This window comes from Varroa jacobsoni, unplaced genomic scaffold (genome assembly GCF_002532875.2).
Source record: "Varroa jacobsoni isolate VJ856 unplaced genomic scaffold, vjacob_1.0 scaffold_520, whole genome shotgun sequence".
NCBI classification, from domain to species: domain Eukaryota; kingdom Metazoa; phylum Arthropoda; class Arachnida; order Mesostigmata; family Varroidae; genus Varroa; species Varroa jacobsoni.
Window position 1 is genome coordinate 4,182 of NW_019213422.1, and position 19,135 is coordinate 23,316.

General features: G+C 43.7%; 1 long non-coding RNA gene across 1 annotated transcript in view; it reads right to left on the minus strand.

Moving 5' to 3' along the window:
* The window catches only part of LOC111261117 (uncharacterized), a 20,759-nt gene extending 1,950 nt beyond the window's left edge, over positions 1–18,809 (minus strand). Inside the window, exons 1-2 of the long non-coding RNA XR_002680793.2 lie at positions 18,232–18,809; positions 560–719 (exon numbers count right to left, since the gene is read on the minus strand). This is a non-coding gene — a long non-coding RNA (uncharacterized LOC111261117). The remainder of the gene's footprint in view (positions 1–559; positions 720–18,231) is intronic.
* Between the last annotated feature and the right edge of the window lie 326 nt (positions 18,810–19,135).

Sequence of the window (19,135 nt, forward strand, 5' to 3'; positions counted from 1 at the left end):
ATATGTAGTATTTTCTCTATTTTCCAAATCTACAACACATACATGCAGTAGCTGACAGTGTTTTGATTCGGTATATAGACGAGATCCTCACGTATGTTATTATATTATGACGATGGTCCTTATTATGGTGCACGAAACAAGGAGGGGAAAGATGGGATGCGACTGAAGTTATCAGAGACGAGTAGGGTGACTCGAATTTTCTTTTACCTGCTCCAGAGCAAACATCTAGACCGCTTCCTGACGCGTCACCGACGGTCTGTCACGGCCGCTTCGATCTGGGGAATCTAGTCGTGTTTGTTGGCTATCAATAAAGGTTTCCCTGCCCGGTCTACGTAGAACTGGTCCTCTTAGCCTCCAGATTCTTTCTTTGAAGTAAACGCTTGAACTCGCATATATAGTTGGCTATAGATACATTCTTGCACGCGCGACTTTGGCGCTCCCACATCTATATAAACCCATACCTCATGCAATGTTGCTGCTCCTGCGTGCTACAAAATGCATTCGATATCGTACCATAGCCTCTGTACACGAGGCTAACCTACATGCAGCCCTTACTCACCCACACTTTTATGCATCCCCGCCAGTAGTGGCATTGCCCGCATTCACGCAAGAAGACACTTCATCTTCGACTGCGACCGCTGCCGTTGTGTAGCATTCATCACCTCATGCTTCACAATTGCTTTGCCTCCCGCCACTTCGCACCGTTGAGGACTTCGAACCTTCAATAGAGAAAGGGGGCGGTTGAGGCAATATCAGCAGCAACAGCGTTACCAGCGGTTTAAAAAGATTCACACCCATAGCTCGCTTCTCTCAGGAGTGTATCCTAAAGCTGTTGGTTTTTTTTAGATAGTCGGTAAAGACTAGGAAGTTTGCTTAAACGCCCAGTAGAGGCCGAATAAACTAACAGGACTCAAAAAGGACCCGACGTCGAGAAATACTCTCGTTTCGTGAGCAATCTAGGCTCAGGAGGGGATAGTAACCGAAAAAAATACCACATACCCATTATAGGTTAGAATATGGCGTGTTGTCGGCTACTCTTAGAATTTGATTGACATCTTCAGGGCTTCGTATTGGTATTCAGATAGTGAAACGATGATCATTGATTATGGCTCGCCGGATATAGTACTCGGCGAGAAATGCCCAAAGCGATTTCTTATTTTAATAAAAAGGTCCAATTTAACTGGTGTACGTCGAGCATGCGTTTAACAGCCGTATGAACTTCGTTCCACGGTATAACATTTCGTACTTATGAAAATATGGGTAACTTGAGTAGAACGTGCTCAGAGTACCCGCCGTTCCGAGGGCAACGTACACAAAAACTCCACATTACGATTAGACTGTAGCAGCATTTAGTTAATAAAATTACATTATAATAACAAAGCCAACTATTTATAAAATGTATCACCGGAGCATACTTGAATTTCTAGTTACGTCAGATTCATCGACGTAGTGGCAACAATAGTAACGTTGGCTACCCTTGACATTTATTAATTTTCCATATATTTATCTTACTACAATAGGTATGTGACTTGCATGCATGAACTTGCACGTCTCAGTGTCTCGACAGCGTTCAATTTACTCTGGTCACATTTTTTTCTTTTTTTTTTTTAGTGTGAAAATAGGAGCCAGCGTGCTTGAGTGGCTTAGTGGGTAACGCGTTTGCCTGCTAATCTTCGGGATGCATCGTGGCTGAGGTTCGAATCCGGGCATAGACAGATTTCGTTTTTTTGCTGAGAGCCAGCCGTCCGACGGAACGTCTAAACTGTAAAACATCTATTTATCGATTCCCCTCTAACAAAATGATATCGAGAATATATTCAGCAAGGAGCTTATTGTTGCCACCATCATCATCATCATTCGTTGATCTCTTCCGAGGTTCTTCCCTGCAGCTTCCTGTCGAGTCAGATCTTTATTTCTATTGCTGTATAATCTCTTTTCGCTATTATGATTACTATCATTATTATTAATGTGTCGTAGCTGAACACGTATGTATTGGCAAGGCGAAAAGCGGAACGCAGGGACGTATAGATACGTATCTGATTAATGACTGAACGTATTGAACCGGCTAAACTAGACTGGTCCGATCAGCTAGCCACACAGCCATGTAGTAGAGCGCTCGCAGCTGCTGGATGATGCGGTTATTCATCTCCCGTTGAAAAAAGCTGAGCACGCGTTGACTGCGGCCTAGATGAGTTTGTTTGTCCGTCTATCCATTTCCTACTCAGCAACTCGTTGCGGGCTGGTCAGGTCGAAACAATACGAAAACATTTAACTTGGCCGTTTCGTTGTTGCTAACTTACGTTTTTTACTTACTGCCAGAATAGTACGGTATGTGGTTATATCCCTATGCGCTGATCAACAGCCGCTCGCAAACCAGGTGAAACAACGCTGTTAAATGGCTAATCGAAGTATAGGTAAAAGTTTTCGATCGTTTACAGAACAATAACTGGCATGAGAATGCTTCAGGCGCCGTTGCCGTTGCCTGTTCTGCCTGATGTGACCCACGTTCGAGTGGTACTAGTTATTCGAGGCCTAGTTATTGAGAGGAAACTGAACCAATGTTACGCTTCTTAGCGCGGTACACGTGCATTTCGAGCAGGTACGTGCGTTATATTGTGATTTAATTGCGTGACATGTACATTAAAACTCAGTTGTCCTGGTGCGGTTTTCTAGGTCGATTCCACAATGAAGTTCATCACCAAAGTTCATCACCAAAGTTCAGCAACTTATCTGGTACGGCAGGTGGGCTTTTGTAGATCTGTTCTGCTACACTCCGATCGCGGCCGCCTCTTCAAGTACCTATCTTAATAAAGACAGTGTTCAATGCGTAAAACTATAGCTAAAGCATACATAAACTACAAACTAAAGCATAAACGCTATGGATTCACTAATCTACTATTTATTGTAAATAATAACTGACGGCATCCATACGGAAGGCGTTACGTCTACAGATAACAACCAAAGTCTCCCATGTGCACGCGCCATTGTTGCTCTTGTACTCTGTCCAGACGCCAGCTCAAGTCTGATGCCCTGGCAGTTTAACAGCTCAGGCACAACATTTTTCTATATGTGTTTAATACTCATGGTCAATACATGTGTTTATGCGGAACATTCTATCCAATACCTGCGCGTACATGGCGATCGTTTTCAAAATAACAGACAAAAAAAAACGTACACTTTATGGGGAATTGCCTGCGTACAGCTACTGTCGATAGAAGCTATATAGATTGGTTTGAGCTGTATGTAGTATAGGACCACATCTTCGTTGTTGCAATCCTAGCTCGGTATTTGCATTGTGCCTCACACCAAGATCGATGAGGAAATCCATTGAGAATCCACTGAGCACCAAAGGTCTTTCCTCTAACTAGGGAAGCTACAGGCGATGGCGATAAACGAAACAGTGGTGCAGTTTCAGCTAAGCGAAGTCGACCTCCAATCTTATGTCATATCTGAACGGTGAATTTCCACGTTTATATATAAATGCCTACTTTTTCTATCACATCAAAAAAAAATCTGATATTTTTCAAGGATCTTCAGTAGTCAATCTACCGTGAAACGTTTATAATGCGACATGAAAGAGCCCAGTGTCAATACGCGAAAAAAATTTGTTCCCTTCGATGAGGTAACTCAGATGATTATAGTTAGCACGACCTTTACATGTTATCCGCTTCTATATTTCGATGAACACTAATGAAGTTAGTTATATTGGAAATATTGGCTATTGGCTGTATATATATATATATATATTAATTTCGGCAGTGCTTCCGCTCTGCGGACTTGAACGCAAAAGTATTGAAGATTCGTGCTAAAATCACGTGTAGAGGGCAGGTTATTAATAATGGTATTAAAAAAAAAACAAAGGTCTGTATAGCTGAATCGGCCTATTCGTTTTAAATAATAAAATTATTAATAATCTATTAGTAATGTGCTTCATACACTGGTGCTTGTTCAATATATATTTAATGAGTACAAAACAGAATTTTTGCAAATCGAATTACCGTTACACATTAGCCACTACCCATTCAGACGGTGTCCTGAACATCCTGACGTTCGTTTTCGTTCCTTGATTGTACTGAGCACGGGAAAGACGCTGGTACATTTACACTTGTTGCGGTTGTTCTGATTGTGGTGCTATTCAGTGTTTAAAGTGAACCCCAATTTAGGTGGGGCAGAATTAGGTTTTCATTAATCATACACTCGTCTCGTGCATGTTTTTCAGTGGGGTCTTCCTTAATCTGTTGAGATGGCTTCTGTTATGAAAGCATTCTTTTAACACCTGTTTTTGCTTTTGCCTTTATTCCGCACACAGTATCATCCACATCGTATCGCCGATACTGGCGATATACGGAGAGATTCGGCAAATCGTCGCGGCGGGAGCGTAGTCGCTATTACGGTGACGTTCGTATCTTAGCTTGGCTCAAACTGTTATCCACTCAGCCCACCCGCAGATCACAAACCCACGTTTGACGCCGAGGAGTGGCAAATGGGAACGTAACCGAACAACAAAATGAATATCGTGCACTTAGTTTGTCGATCTGTCCAGTGGACCGCTTGTACATGACGCCGCTGCAGTGTGACTGAGGTTTTTTAGCTTGTACACCCACATCTGTAGTGATCCTTCTGGCATGAATGAACAATCCTTTTTTATTTCCGCATATATCTTCCAATAGAAGAAGCTCGACGATGGGAGAACCAGTGATCTGCTAATTGATGTTATTGGTTTTGTTTATTCGAACGATAGCAGTTACAAAATACACGGATGGTATCTTTAAGCTGTATGTTGAAAGCGCCGGATTTAACCGGTGATTCTATGGTACCCGATATATAACATACAATGCGTCTTTACATAATACGCGTCAGTCAGTGATGCCAGCCAGTAGCGGTAGGTGCTTGGCATTAACTAACAAAGATTGTCATACATGTACGACCCTCAAGAAGACGGCCCGGCGTCCACCTAGGTCGATTCGGCCCATAGGTGGAGGCCGCTGACCATATTTGCAGGCGTAAACGTATTTAAAGTATACTTTAATGCCGACGATTATATGTACAGTTGTATAAACTTCAAGTGCTAATAAGGGAACGCAAACTGAAAGCCGTTTATATGGTTTTCAGAATGAAGAGGTTCGGCTAGAGCCTAAAGGCTAAATAACTCATGCATGCAAGTGATGAACTTGAAAATGAAGCACTGAATGCTATCTTTGCTTTTGTTTTTTGCTCAATCATACCTCAGGGCACCCACAAATGCTATTTTTATATAGCTCACTTATTTGTCTTTTTTATTGCATTTAAATACAATGCAAAATACAGTTTTAAGATTATAAAGTGTACAAACTTTAAAATGTCAAACCCTTGAAATCGGTCTGCTCTATCTAAGCAGTTTTTAGTTTAAGTGAGGGCACAGAAATTAACGTATCAATTGGCATAATTTTATAGATAGACATACATACATGCGTTACATACATTATATACATTACATTAGACATATACATTGAACACTGAAAACTGCACGGCGCGAGCTATTATGTTAAACATGTGTTCAACAATCAAACGTATTCGAACAGTTAGGACAACCATAATCGCATTTTATAAAACGCATCTCGATGAGCCTATTGAGTTGGATCGTTCATTAATAATGTTGAAATGTCAGCGCTGGGCCTAGTCAGTAATAGTTTTTGGCCAAGACAATCTTGGCTGGCGGCGAAGACTGGATGATGTTTGGCCAACCTGCCACCACAAGCCGCGTAGGGTCGTCGTTGCGGTCTTCCCTATCAACGATAGCAAGTACGTGCCGTGATGACCGCTCCTTTTCGGATGAATGACTCCATGATGGCCATTATTGGCCTCAACTCTCGAATATATCGTAGGGTATATCAGCAGAATTGATATCGAAATACTGGTCAAGGCCAATGTGGAGCTCTGTCGAACGCTTTCACACGCTCGAAGATAGAGCGCAACAACACACCGACTCGACACCAGACGGTACATGCCAATGAGCGTATGCGAGAAACGATCGCGAGATTATATTGTTGCCGGCTGACTGTGTTTGGCGCTGGGCTGATGGTGTCCGCTGGCCGGTCGCTGTTGCAGATGCCGTCCCTGTTGAAGATGGTGAAGACGTCGCCGAAGAGACATCGCAGCCGATCATCGGGCCCGTGAACGGCAAGATCGGTGATACGAATTCAAAAGCGTAGAATCAGACAATATGTCATGCTAACAGCAGTCGTCAGGTTCGCAAGCAAGCGCTCCCTGGTCGAGATTCCACGATCTAATAATTTCTTCGACGTTCCTCTTGTGAACAACAATCTGATAATATCCAACGAGGTGCTAATGATGTCGTGGTGAAGTCCGACGGTGAGAACGCAATTCAGGTATTGAGACGAGCAACTAGAAAAGATTCGCTGAGGCTGTGGCTACGGCAGATATATCAGTACACCTTTAATATCATGTATCCATATCGACCAATGTTGAGCTATACGCGCAACTGTACTGTCAGATAAAGCAAAGGTCTTTCTTTTTTATTCCAGTATGTCGTAGCCACCTCTGAAATTTTCTTTTCAACGTTGACCCTCGTGGCAATAACAACAACAACTGCCAGTATCGTTTTATAGCATTGCAAAGTTTAGGCGAAACATTAACTGGGCAATTTGATATTATAATCTCCAAATCATAGTATAATAGATTGACACTCAATTCTGGCGCAATAAGTAAGTCCACAAATTTTAAAAGTCCTATTGAAATTGGTGCCGCTTGCTTAAATACAAAATGGCCTATAATAGGTCACGCAAATATGGCCAACAAATTTGCTTCGTTCGGCTTGTTCTCACAAAAAGCAACGGAAGATCGCGACGTCCAGTCTTTGCATAGCTACTCTCACTTTGTCTGTTTTTCCTCGTGACCCCATTGTGGATCTTGGGCTGTTCTATGCCGCCAACCCAACTCACTCAAATCGACGTAAATATGACCTTCTTTCTACCTCTAGTCGCTCTGTAGCTGTACCTGCGATACGAGTGATCCCCCGTTTCTGGCAACGCGTCGCTTGCGTTAAGCGCCGTTATCCTGTTGTTGTTTTTATTTTGGGTTCTTCCATTAATGGTATCGATTGACGAACGAAACAAAACTGGTTAATACAGAAATCACGCTTTGGATCTACGCGCCGCAACGGCGCCTTTGTACGCGCGGAATCTTCGTGGCCCTTCGGCGCACGCTGTATCGATCGATCGATAGATCGACTGACCAGCCCACGGCCGAAGGGCAGCAGCCAGGCCTATCACGAGTAAGGGTAGCGCAGTCAGTACCTTGGAATACGAGTGTATTGCGAGTAGCTAGTGAAGATGATAACGGCGACGGCGGCAGTAACAGCAACCGAAAAAACAGCGCACCCCTGCGGCAGTGGCAACGAAAAAGCTGAAGAGGTCCAAGACCTTTCACCCCGAGTGAAAGACACCGCAACCGCCTCTGTCTGCCACTTCCGCTGCTGGCGCTACCAGTTCGGCCCCCCATTGCCATAAACAGGACGGCACAGGATTTTTCTATCAACCATAACAACAACTACTAGTATTATTATAACAACTAATGCGACAACGGAAAAGTCCCTCCTTCTGTTATACTATTAGTAATATGCGATCATCGAGTTGGTGCAGCTAGAACAGCGCTCAGCGCAAAAACCACAAGAGTAAAGCCTAGCGCTGAACCAGCTAATAATAATGGTAGTAACATTAATATAAGTAATTATATAATAATTAATTTCGCCGTAATTAATGACTATCGTTCATGGTAACTGCCGGCACCGCAAGAGTTTACGGACGCCACACAACTTGAACGCATCGTGCATAATTTTTGCTCACTGATTCTTACGTATCTCCCGCTAGACAAATGCAAATTAGCAATAGTTGAGGAAAAGAAGACAGGTGAAAGTGTACCTATGGTACATTGACACGACTGCGGTTTAGAGCGGGTAGTGCGGTGACGGCACCCGAGGGTCCAGCTGCAAGGTACCGCGGCTGTTGGCGAGTGGCACCGCTGACGCCGATAAAAAACCCCTGAATTCGTTTCATACAGACATATACAGTGCATTGCCAGCATCTGATATGGGCACAGGGTAAGGTGTACGATGTCAGCGTACATTATAAAGGAATCAAATCTGAGTGTGTTGTTTCTCCTCAGATCGGCTCATTGAAAGTAGTAAATATATACTATAACTTCGTTTGTGACGTTTTTATGCTCGAGGCGGGGGTGCTGATATGTGTGTTAGCGTGAACTTGTTTCATATGAGGAAATACGCAAGCATTTACCGCATAAGAAGCAAGCCCCTATCGCAGCATGTCCATTTAGGACATCACGTTGGTCCTTGCACCGCGGAACTTCGATTATACTATATGTAACACATTACTGCACACTTCGAAAGACAACTGTGCCTTCCATTGTCCGCTGAGCCAATGCGTACGGTCACCCTTTTTGACGCATTCGATCTGAGACACATAGTTAATATGATAAGATCAATATAGTTACGCTGTTAGTGGCAGTAATAAAATCGCCATACAAACAGTTAGCTGTTCCGTGCCACTTTGGAAGGATCTATCGTCGTTTCTATTCTATATGGCTAGATCGCCGGAGCAACGGGTTCACTTTCGCTGTTCAGATAGCCCCATGCTGAAAAGAGCCCCGGCCTGAGCTACAACGAGACAGAAGACTGATGGGCAGGCAGTAGTTGCTAGCCAGCTATTATAAAGACCCCTCTACGGACACCTTCTTGTTCGGGGGTTGGTACTGACTTGGGTTTGCTTTTACTGCTGTTCGCTTAGGCAGCGAGTACCCCATGCCGGAGCGAAGATATCGCAGGCGCGAGAATCCGGATCGTAGATGAGCTGTATTATTTAATCATATGAGTACAGTTCTCTTTTTGCTTCTTCCTCATCCCTGCACCTCGATTAGAGGGAGTGGCAAATAACTGTCAGCTCTTTAGCTTTCTGTGGTTGATGTGACTGACTGTTGGCTAAGTGAGTGATGATAAATATATCCACGAGATTAAGTGATCCGCAAAGGGGGGCTGCGCGATAGCTAGCGGCCGCGATGTCGTCGACATCGGCACGGATAGACAGGCGGGCAAATGGACCCTGGTCCAACCAGACGTGAAGGTTGAGATGGAAACCGTTATTACAGAACCCTGTCGCAAGATGCCGCTGCTGTTGGTTTAGTCTTGTCCGATAACGATGTTTTTTTTTGGTAACTATAAATACAATGAGACTTTTAGCCTTATTGCGATTAAGATTGTTCAAACCCAACTGTAATAATTGACTGTGCTCATTACTCATAAGTGTGTAAATGTGCCCACAAAAGCGGTAAATGGCATCGTTTGAAGTACCGAATTGTAACTGCTCAAAAGAGCCACGATGATCTGAGCCTGTTGCGTTTTTTTCTAGCCCATCAGTCAGTAAAAGGCTATTTTAGGTGAACAGAGAATGCTACCTAATAAGGAAACAACACAGCTGAACCTTGATCAAGATCTGTCCATTCGGATGCAATATCTATCTCCGTTCTGGGTCTGATGTGTTGCTCCGAAGCATAATAATAGTGAACTTGGAGCTGAGTTTTGAACCCGGTCGATTCAGCTGCATGTTCACCGCAGTTAAACTAGCTGAAGTTTTTTTTTCTCTATATTAAGCCTATAGAATGAATCGACGCACAGAAACTTTCTAGAAGTAACGAACAAATGTGAAGCTAACCCTCATTTGAATATTCCCACGCGACTGTGGTGAACACAAACATAATATTACTGAACCATGCGAAAGTAAATAAGTTATTAATCTTTTGTTTTTTCAATGTAAACAAACGAGCTTTAGGTATCTTAAACAATATGTGCAAGTGCAGAGTACAAATGTATCCTGTCGCAATTCTAGAATCACAAGAAGTGCTAGGTGTGCCTGATCTCGTAGCACATCTTGATGATCCGGATTGACTATACCGGAGAACGAATTTCCGATACAATAAAATGGTCCGACAGAACCTAAGTTTACATCGTTTACGTGAGACATGAGAAGTGCGGTAGTCGGCAAGCACAAGGTGATGACGAAAGTCAACAAAACAACGTGTATGACTGTTAGACAAAAATAATACATTTGAAATCAACAAGCTATCTTTAGTGAAGAAGCTGAAACGAAAACAAGGGTGCTAGTGTTAGCTGCGGGGGTTCACTCTGGGCGAAATACCAAATGGAAGAAATTTGTTGGCGCTGGCGACCGCGGGTCGTTAATATGACAACAACAGCTCTAGCTGGCCGTACTAGTGCATGTTGCCTTTTGGTTTGTTGTTAACGTAAAGGCGTCGCAGTTATGACGCCCGCTTCGGCTCTGTTTCAACCGAGTTACCGGTATCTTAATCCTGCGTTGTGCTTGCCGTTTGGCCTTGTCTTCTTCTACCAGAACCGTGGCCACCGTTGAGCTTGACAAAACGAGCACCATATACAATGACAAAGCCAAGCTCACTGCCAAGAAAAACGCGATCACGGTATTGGATAGTCCGTGATGTGGCTAACCACCGTGGAGCAACAACCCATTGTGTAGCAGTTCAAATACAAGTAATATCGCTCGCTACTTATTATTAAGCTATCAGTTAACCTTTTCTGGTTAAATATCAAGCTAGAAGAACCCGTAATAAACGTGGGAAATATAATACGATGCCATCACGGTTGTATATTATAGATGGCGGCGAATAGAACAGGCACCAAACAATAGATATGCGTTAAAAATTACACGTTACAGATATCGCCCTCATGTACAATCGCCTGCCCATGGGTATACATATAATATACAAAGGCGATAGGTAAAAGATGCTATGCTATTGATAGGTAAAAGAAAGAGAGAAAGAAGACAGAGCAATTTATTGAAAGAAAATCAAGATGATCTTGCTCCTGTACTTCTATAAACTAGTTGTCTTACCACATCAATGCAGAGGTACGTAGTTGACAATACGATCGTACAATTATGATGACAATTCCTTTTTTTTCTATAGGCTGCAACTATCTTCGTTTATCAGGCCGCTTTGTCGGCCTAGTTAGCAGCTTTTCCGTACAAATTATGCTAAGACTCATCAAACATCTATGGTATACTTCATTTACGTTTCTAAGAGCTTAACTCGTATGGTTGAATATACGTATAGACAAACGATGGTAATGATAATAAAATAGAAACTGACGGTGTTCTCGTTGAGCGTTCAAGCTCAGCTGCCTTCTTCTGATCAGAGACGTCGCTCCTGACACAGGCTGTGCCTTCAATCTTTATGACGTGCACAACAAACGGCGAAACCTCAGCCAGTTGTCATTGCAGTTAGTGTCATCTATAATGTTAATAGCACGTGCAAAAACTTATTACGTAGAAAGTTAAAAAGGGGAAGTAGCAAGCCATTTTATATTCAAGTATCCGTATGTAACCTTTGTCCGGAATACATGCCCCTACCGGATTGAGAAACTCCAACATTCTAAATTTAATACATGTCTATAGCGTATTCTCTCCGTAATGTTTATAAAAAGTGTATGTTCGGTCGAACGTATCTGAACGCCTATGTACTTGTGATTTGTATTATTATACCTATCCTTTTTACCGATAGCTTGTTTAAAAGAATAAGCGACGCCCCCCGCCACTTTCTTTAGCATGCATAAGCAATCGACTTCGCGTAAACTTAGGTTAGGAGAATACGGGGGCTGAAGCCCACGTTCGATTGCATTGGTCTCAGTCAGGTCCATGACTGAAGCGTGGCGTGAAGTAGATTGTTTTTGTCGTCGCATAACTATATTAGTCGTGTTGACTCGTGATTAGGTTTTTCAGCAAACGACTCACGATATCAATTGCGGATACGGTCTATGGCCGAATCTATGCAGTATTACCACCGACACTGTGTTATATTCTTTTCGATATCATTATCTCGCCTATTCTTTCCTTGACAGACGGCACAGACCAGCCCAAGCCTCGACTATGGCAGTGGGTTGTCCAAGACAAATATTTCGTTGATAATATCTGAGAAAATCTTCTTTAAGCAGAAACACGTCTGATTGTCTTGGGCTCACGTAGTTTCTGAAAAACTTTCTTTTTTTTCTTTTCGGCTCTTCTTCATCTTCAGTGTTTTCGGTACAATTTTGTAAAACGTGCTATGGGCAATCACATGTTGAGTCAACTGCAGAATTGGGATCTAGGTGTTCGCTATGTTAGTATGTCCACCTCAAATTGGAGGCAGTCAATTTTAATTTTTGTATAGCGATACGTTAGATAGAAACTTCACAAGATTGTATGGAGCGTTTGGATGTCTCTAAGTTCTTAATAGATCAACTTTGCAAAGCATTAAAAACTTCTTCCCAAAGATCTAAATTTCTTCAATACAGTTTATATATACATATAATAATAACAATAATAATAATAATAATAATAACTTTATATTATTCTATCATAATAAATTTTACAGTTTATCACAATATATTAAATGTATATTGCAATACAATATTTTTCTTATGTTTCGACTTTTGCTCTAACAAACCCATCCGTAGGTTGGTAATGAATTAACGTTAAGCTTACGCAAAAAAGACCTAGGTATATGTTGTATATGCATCTTTTCTCAACTGAACCGCAAATTTATCACATATAAACTTATGATTGTTTTTGAATTTCCTTCTTCTACCTCTAGTCAGAGTTTCATGGTACGATTTAAACTGTAACGTCAAAACTCCTTTGGTACTCGAGAGAAGCTCGAGGGTATGGCGAGTCGAGGTTGAGGACTTGGTTATCCAAGAAGAAAGGGAAGGAAAGCGGCTCCCGAAGTCGCTGGGAAGCTGAACGAAAGGAGGACACCATGCCAGTCCGCTGCGGAGCGAGCCACACATGGGGTGTTCTTCTATAAGGCCGACGTGGCGGGATACAAACCGCGAAGTTGGTAAGCACGTCACGTCGCCATCCCTCTTGCCCCGTCCAAGCCGAACAGGGGCTGCCGGGGAGGACGCTTCCCGGACATTGCCTCGTCTTCATGACTTGGTCAAGCTTTTCGAGCCAAGAAACGAAGCCTGGTTTCATCCGACACTAAGCGAATCAGCCCCATACGGACGTTCGAACGAGTTCAGCCTTGGAAGAACTCGCTAGCGGAAAGGAACTACAGTTTCTGCTGCGATCAGTACTGATGTCGCTGGCAGTTATGTGCGGCTTTTGCAGCTGTCTCATGCTATGATATGTGTTAGCTTCTATTTCGACCGAGGCTTGCTCAGAGAACTTGTCATGTCATGCCGTGTTTGCTGTCTACGAAATGGTTGTGATGGTAGGCTTGTCAAAATTTTAGCTAATAAAGCTGAACTTATGCTACCGTAAAATCAAGAAAAACTCCGCAACGCGCCATATTCAAACAATTATTATTTTATACTGTATTATTACAACTATTTTGTGTTTAACTTGGCATCTCTTTTTCACTTTGAGCTCTCCCAACGCTCCAAAGGTGGAACCAAGACAAACGATTGCGATCAGCATCCGTTTTCACAATTCTCAAAGCTACAATTCAACTGATTACGCATAATTGCTTGTTGTCTTCGTGAGCTTCAAGCTGAAGTAAGATGTCACCTCGGAAGTTCAGTTCCTTCAGGCGACATACAGTCAGTCATTACCGCTATGTGGGGCACAATGATTTAAACAGCAACTACGCCAGCACTCAAGCTGATTTTACAAAATACCCAGCTGTTACAAGGTATTGCCAGCGTCGTTATAGTACCAGCGCGCCAATGCACCCGGTGCAGCGTCACGCAATCTATCAGTTATCGGGTTGCGCCGCAGGCAATACTTGGTTAGCCGCTGACAGTACCAGTCAGGTATGTAACTGAACGCCGTTTTGAACCTGAGCTGTTCTTGTCGGTATCAATTGTTGTTATTGTTGGCGAAGCTTCTCGGGCCGTCGTTGAAACCGTGAAAGCGTCCGTAGAAGTGACACTGCCCACTTAATTCGGCGATGCTAGATACAAGTCGACGGTTGGGTGGCAGATCGACACGCATGCAGATAGACTGATGACAGAGAACGCCAACAAAAAGCACTCTACACATCGTTTGTTCATTCATTCAGGCGGCCAGTTGTTTCCACCAACTGGACCCGAGCGAATGGGACGTCTTCAATTGTATCAAGCAACGTGTGTGTATACGCTGCTGCAATTGTTTTTAGCGTCCGCCAGTCGCACCTTCGTGAAATAGAAGTGATAGTGTAGCTAAAGGCACGAAAACATGAAGAAAACTCCAGGTAGGAGACCACGCGACGATGAAACGCTGCCTCACTGTAGATCTGGAGCGTAAAATACGCCGATCATGTGAACTGGGGCTACATACAGACAGAACGTAAAAGAAGAAAATGGTGAGTGAAACGGTACGATTAGTAAAAACTCCCCATCGCGAGTGTACAAGCTGAAAGGGGCAGGGTTATTTCGCTGAGGTGCACATGTAACTAAGACTGTACCAGGTTTTGTAATGAAGAACGGCACGCTAAATGATTTCTTCAAGTCGGCGCCGTGTAGTGATCCTATACTGCTGGTGCGACAGCAGGCGAACAAGGCCTGTGCTTGATCCTACAACAATTAGGTACCATCATAACTACTCGCTCCTAGTGGGATAGGTGGAACCGAAATTTGAAAACGATTAGATTGGCCAACACGCAAGGTGACGCAAATAGGCCTACAGAGGGCAGTGAATCTCAATGCTGCGGAACCCGTATGGAGTGCAGCGGCCATGTTTCTTCTTCCCTGCAAATAGCGGTTTCTTGCCTAAAGTGTCCTGCAAAAAACATGATTTTTTGATAACCTCCCTTTGTAGATCCTTTGTTTTATTGATGTGACTCCTTTTTGAGTCGTAATGGTAGTATTAGTCACTAATAACTGCCAACAACAGATGATATATATATATATATATATAAAATCATGTTATATATATATATATATATATATATATATATATATATATATATAATAAGCACACTAAGCTATATAATATATATATATATATATATAGCTTAGTGTGCTTATTTCCCATAGCCTGACTGCCCGAACGCTGTTCTAATGTGGAAATTTTCCCTATCACCTGTTTTCAGAAATTGATAAGCCAACGCGGGTCCTGACTTTGAATCGAAGCCGCCAGCCAGTGCACTTTGCACTTTAAATTGGACAATTTATTTCCCGCTGGCGTCGTCTTAGGGGGTCGTTGCGAAAAGGGAAGAACTAGACCCCACCTTTTTTCAAGGGTTACGATTGCCTCGAGTTTCGCCATTTTGAGCCTATTCTCGTCGTTGTTTCAGTTTCAATCCCCCGTATACCTATTCAAAAAAGGAAGACAGCTATTGCAGCGCGATACCTTAGGCCTTTTCACAGGCCGTTCTACCGACCGCATGTGTCCACATATGTGACTCTCTCAATTTGCGGCCTGCCTTCGGCTATTTCTATGTACAGTGCCGTTTGGCCGTTGATGCCATGATCGCGCTTACTGCTTTGCACTATGTATGGGTGCAATGTCGAATTTGAAAAATGACCTCACTTATTTGGCTTAAATACGCCATAAAGCACTAAATTCATCTTGTGGTCGTCTCTCGCAGCCTCCCTATGCCATACTATATGTATCCCCTGCTCTTGTTCCAACACTGCACCCAGGTTCAGTTCCTCGAGACTCGTGTTCGTCGTTCAATACCCGACGAACATTGAAGGCAGATGACTCAGGCTTTTGACTCCTGACGCGCACTGCGCACGCTCCCCTCACTCGCGAACTCCTGACACGACGCAATGAAGAACAAGGACGAAAGCCTTGTGTGGGTTTGAATGAAGGAGAACGCCTTCAACAGACCCGATGAGCCGAGGAGAGCTGGCAGATGAGTAGAATGAAAAAGAGAAATGGTGGTAAAATTCGACGGCGACATTACCTGCAGTGATGAAAAGAAGACGAACCACAGGAATGTGGGGAAGCCCGAATGCCCCATTTAATAGACGAGGGCCAGTACTTCACTTGCGTTGAGCATCGGTTTGATGCGGCGAAATGAACGGCGTTGCCTTATTAAATCTCGGTGAATGCCATCACAAATTTTGTGTGTTTTAGTGCGCATCCATGTGGTCCTACTTTGAGAAGCGTTTAGGTGGCAAGGATATTCAGTATTTTCTTGTGCAGCGAACTTGTCAGGGCGCTATTTACGTTTATAGCTTCTAGTATTAAGAAGGTATTTCAGGAGAGTTCATTTGATTACAACAGTCTATGTTTCTAAGGCTTTGTCGATCACGATCATTCAGAACGTCACTGTGCTGGTTGGCCATATAGTCCTAGTAAGTATGTTAATAATATTGAGGTCCTTCGATAGGTTCCGTTAAATATTATCTTGATTTTTTTTGCAAAGCGTACAATGTAATCGCAGAAGCGGTTTAGGTAAGGCATAGGCGATTGTATGCGAAGCAATGGCTAAACTTTGTAAACGTCCTATGGAAACGATAGACATATCTAAATGATACATTGATTATACGAAATCGTAGGAAACAGATAGTTATAAGATATCACACTCTACAGACGTTATTATAGAAATTTGTGGCAGTACCCGTCGTTGTATTACCTATCATACGGAGTATACCATCACTTTAGGGTGAGCGCTTTCAAGCTAGCGCATGGTTTTCGCTTATACCAAGTCAGCTGCTAACAGGGAGCCTGCGCCGTGCGTGTACATGTTTCTATGGTATCTGTCCCCATGTTTGTATGGAAAGAATGGAAAAGTCGAAGTAAGGTGGGAAAAATAAGTTGGGTTTGCAGGAATCGCCTCCCAGTCAAATCGACACCGTTGACCGCAAGCATCGCCAACTCAGGCCTAGCCATATGACACCAAGGGCAGCACGCCGCAAACCTCACGCCTTGCGCCCTATGAGCTCTTGGTGCGCTTGTCCTCTTAGTACGCTCATGGGGGCGTTTTGCGGGGACAGGGCTAATCCGCACCGCAGGAGACCGGCACACGCCACCCCAACATTGACTGACCAGCCGATCGAAGCTACCGACTCTGGCTGATTCGCACGCTCTCACAATGCTGTAACGGTATCAAAGACAGCCTATGATACAGGCTAGCTAGGTAGAATCAAGTCATGATGACGTCGTCATCCAACGCGGTCAAGACATACACTGTGGACAGCAAGCCTGTCGCAGACCATGGCATCATCCATTCAACAGAGGGGAAAAAGGAAGCAAGAAGGACAACGCACAAACAAAAATCAGAAAAAGAAATCGAGTGGATAGCCTCACAAATTCCTGTCACTATCCTCTATCCTTATATCTATACAATAGCAGCGCCGATGCCGTAAGTTACAGCGTGTCCTCGGTCTGACAGTATGTTAGTGTCACGTTGAATTGAAACATTCGATTTTTGTCCACGCGTCGGTCACACAGCGAATATTCGGAAGCAAGAGGGAGTGGGATAAGACATTACGCGCGGTGACGTCGCCACCACCCAGCTGGACAACCGGTCTGAGGATTCGAGAGATGACGGATCGGGTAGTCTATCGCGGTATGCTGAAAGAAAGCTTTTCGATCCTAGAAGTGGTAGTCAGACTAGCCTGGGATGGAGACGGAGGGCAAGGGAATAGATATAATGGTTTTAAAGTTTCGCGCGTTTTTATTCGAGTTGCAAACATAAACGAACCAACTGACGTGTGGCTCGTTGATGGGAGCTGTTTGATGATTTATGGATCGTCGTTTCTTGTACTCATACGAAACGTAGATAGCTTACTCGTAAAGAAAGATGGAATACCCCGCTAAGAGATAGTACTTTACCTGAATGTTTGCTAATGTGGGCAACTTCGTTGAGCAAAGAAATATGAAATGCATAGAAATATATTAAACTAACGGGAACTCCAGGCAATCGGAGAGGGCATAGATACCTAATAAAAACGTTTGCGTTCTAGGTCAGTTACTGCCCGAGGATTCCCTCAGACGGTTGGCCTTAAATATGAAACGTGGGTATGCTCGGTGTTGAACCTAAACTATCTTACGTGTCTTCGACTTTAGTGGCCAAACACGTTTCTATTGAACCATCTAACGGGGCGAATATATGCGAAACGCCACACTGCGATTTGTCATTTAAATCCAGGTTTGGAGAATTGTTCATCATATTTCAAAAAAGCACAACTCTGTACCAATCACAATCTAATAAGCGTAACGCGTAATCCTTTAATAACCCTCTTCGCATATTGCGATCTTGTTACATGCTGATACCTACCTGATCACCGAAAACTTAGCGCCCAAACGTAATACGCCTACCAAGATTCTATTCCGTCGGGCATCGCTGATTCAATTGTACATCCCTCTCAGCGGTCCTCAACATGTCTTGACCGTAGCTTGTGGCAGTTAGGTCACTAAGGCGACCGCATAGTAGCAGCCATCGTCTGTCGTCGAAATCGACTGATAAACGTGGCATTAGTTCATCATTGACCCGGCCTACCCTTGACCTGATTGGCGCCTGTTCATTGTTCGACCCCTTGAAGAGGTACCTCTTCTTTTCGACCCTACGGATGCACTAGGCGGCCATATAGAGGACACTGAAGTCTACCAGCCTACAAAATCCGCGCCAGAAACAGCACCTTAATACTTAAACAAACAACAGCCACGACGACAAGTGGATACAATACACACGCAGACGTTCAGTCATGAACCGTCGCCTGGACGATCACAAAATTACATCCTACAAATGGCAGTCCCGGTGACACAAGCAACGGCTGTCACAGCTTTGGTATAAGCACTCCATCTGTAGCGGTAAAGTGCACCACCGACAACGATGACGGGATCCCGTCCGTCTTCTGCTGTAGCAGACGCCAAACGAAGTAGAAGGGACAGCTCGAGCCAGTTGGGGCTGATCAGATAAAAGATCTTTTGAACAGACATCACTGGGACCAACGGCACAGGGGCAAGCAGGCAAGGGAGCCGAAGTCGGTTGCTTGTGAACAGCTGAAACTTGCCAGCAGAAGCCATTGACTTGATCAGCTTCTGCAATAACAACAACAACAACAACAGGAGCAGCTGTGGGAAGTATGAGAGCAGAAATGAGCTGGTATAATTGCAGCATGTCATGATGGACGAATTACTCGATTTAGCACTATGAACGCTAACGTTGACACCACAACACG